The sequence below is a fragment of the Silene latifolia genome, chromosome X, assembly GCF_048544455.1.
Source record: "Silene latifolia isolate original U9 population chromosome X, ASM4854445v1, whole genome shotgun sequence".
Classification (NCBI taxonomy): Eukaryota; Viridiplantae; Streptophyta; class Magnoliopsida; order Caryophyllales; family Caryophyllaceae; genus Silene; species Silene latifolia.
This window is the reverse complement of record NC_133537.1, coordinates 99,659,735-99,662,676: the sequence shown is the minus strand read 5'-3', so window position 1 is coordinate 99,662,676 and position 2,942 is coordinate 99,659,735.

The following is a 2,942-nucleotide window of genomic DNA, read 5'->3' as shown; positions in this document are numbered from 1 at the left end:
CATGGTACCATTTATTCTAATATTTTCATTTAAGTTCAATTCACATGTTATTGTTGGGATAAAAATTGCTGAAACATTACATTCTTGGCACGCAGCTTCAGTTAATGGCATCGGTACTACTAAAGTTGAATGCTGGAGGCAAGCTTTCCGAAGAAGAAGTGAAGATGATGGAGGATGTCATTTATAAAGGGGGTAATAAGGTACAACAGATTGGTCAAGAGGCCGCTACTACCTTGGTAATACATGAGAAGGAATTATCGGTCAACAAGATTCAGAAAGATCAGGTACCTAGTGCTTCTGAAGTTGTAACAACTAAAGTCGATCGGGTACCTAATACTTCCTTATTTTTCTTTTCTTTTTTTTTGGGGTAAGATCAGGGGGTGTGTTCCCTGCCAGCTCTAAAATGCTATAACTTCTGACATCGTGCCATTGGTTAATTTTATTAGGTAAATAATGGGTCTGAAAAGGAGATGCAACTTGAGAAGATGGCTGATGGAAAACACCATACATCCCCTTCAAGTCAGTTCACTGTTTTTAGTAAGGTATGCATGAAGTGTTTAATTAGTTAAATTTATATGTATTCTATTAAATTTTGGGATATAAAAATGTATGTGTATTCTTCAGGCCGTAAACAATAGGCCAGTTATTCTTGCTGACCCTAAATTCGAAAATCCATATGTGTGTGTTGGCCGGGGTCTCGTAGAAATGCACACCAAATCAGCAGCGGAAATTGTAGTGGTTGTTCCTGGCGAAAAACTTTTGCCGAATCATAGAAAAGTAGAGATAACTATAGTCTTTCGAGGCCATGAAAACTTTCAACTGCCTATCCCAGTTCGTGACGACATTACCATTCTAGGAGATGCGGTTGGAAGTTTCATCCAATGGCCTGATTCTCACATCTTCTTGGCTCGGTCGTCTCCGCCTCAGCCGAAAGCAGTTGGGGTTAGAAGAAATACCTTTATATATATGTTAAATTTTTAATTGTTGAATGTTTTTATATGTTAAATTTATATGTTATTTTTTTTTGTAGGGAACAAAAAAGCTGGCTTTGGCGGATAAGCCCTAAGTCCACAGACATGCCAACTACCTCGTCGAGACAACAACTTGATGAGGTATTTAATTAACTTCTCCATTTTTTAAAACCTCCCTTTAATTTTTTTTTTTGTTTCTGTATTTTTAAAAAGCATGGAAATTTTTTGTATGTAGGGAACAAAAAAGCCGGCTTTGGCGGATAAGCCTAAGTCCCCGGACATGCCAACTACCTCGTCCAGACAACAACTTGATGAGGTATTTAATTAACTTCTCCATTTTTTTAAAACCTCCCTTTAATTTTTTTTGTTTCTGTATTTCTAAAAAGCATGGAAACTTTTTGTATGTAGGGAAAAAAAGCCGGCTTTGGCGGATAAGCCTAAGTCCCCGGACATGCCAACTACCTCGTCCAGACAACAACATGATGAGGTATTTAATTAACTTCTCCATTTTTAAAAAAACCTCGCTCCCTTTATTTATATTTTGTCTGTATTTCTAAAAAGCATGGAAATTTTGTGTAGGGGACAAAAAAAGACTGATAAGCCTAAGTCCCCAGTCATACCTGCTACTACTACCTCATCATTGAAAGAGCAGGTTGATGAGGTATTTAGTTAAGTACCCTTTTATTTTTATTACTCCAACTAGCTAGCTAGGATATGTTACCTTTGGATTTTTTATTATTTTAATTATCTACATGTGTAGGCTGGTGGTAGTAGCACAAAATTAAAGAATCATTATTTCCCCGAACTGAAAGAAGTTAGGAGTTTAAACTCCACAAAATATTCTGGGAAGGATTACATGCAAAAAGTAAGAACGGTGACGATGAGGAAACTGCATGAAGAGGCTTGCGATCGCATAGGCAACGAGCAATTGATAATTATTCCGCTCGAGGAGGATATTCTAGGGGTTGAGCGCGAAACACTTATGTCATGGGATATGCTAGCCATTTGGGCTGGCCTAGACCAGATTGATGTCCAACACCTATTTGTTTGGATGAAGTAAGTTTCTTAATAAATAATTTCATATTCTAATATTCTGACTGCTAGATAATGTTTTAAATACCGGAATTAATACCGTAATAATGTAGGATATTGAAATTGAGAGTGATCCCCGAGAAGAAGATTCCATCTGATCAATACGGATTCCTGTGCCCCTATATTTTATCTATATTTATTTCGAATTACTCGTTCGAAGATCGGGTAGATTATATTGCTCAGCAATTGGCGACAACCAAGAAGCTGATTTTTCCCCCTTATAATGAAAAAGGGTAATAAACAAATTAATATTACGTTTCCCCCTACAATTGCATTTTCATAACTAATATATGTACTTGTTAATAATGAGATGTCTCTTGATGTAGGACTCATTGGGTGCTAGCAGCCGTCATGCCGACGAAGAAGAAAGTATTTTGGTTGGACTCTATACATCATCCACCAAGCGAGACTTTTAAGCGCTTGATTATTAAGTAAGTTTATAATACTGATTTATTTATAATAACATTAAGTTTCAATTTTTATTTATAGCAAAAAGCTCATTTTTGCCACAAAAAATATGAGTTTCTGCCTCTTTTTTTTTATAAAAAAAAAAAGGGCTTTTGAGAAGAAAAGAGCTAACGAGGATCAACCCACGAAAGATTCTGATGATGGCCCTACTTTTATTACGATAACAGGGGTACGTGCTCAAATACAATACCTTAAGTGCAAAAATCTGTGTTTAATACTAATACAATACCTAAAGTTCAAGATTCTGATGTGAGCCTTCTCTCGTCTGTTTGTTTTTATGTAATAATAGGTCCCTCGCCAGCCGGATAGCATACAATGTGGATACTACGTTTATCGGTTCATGTTGGAGATTATTGGGCGAAGATTTATCCTTATTCCAGAAAAAGTTAGTGTTAGGTCCAATTTAGCCTG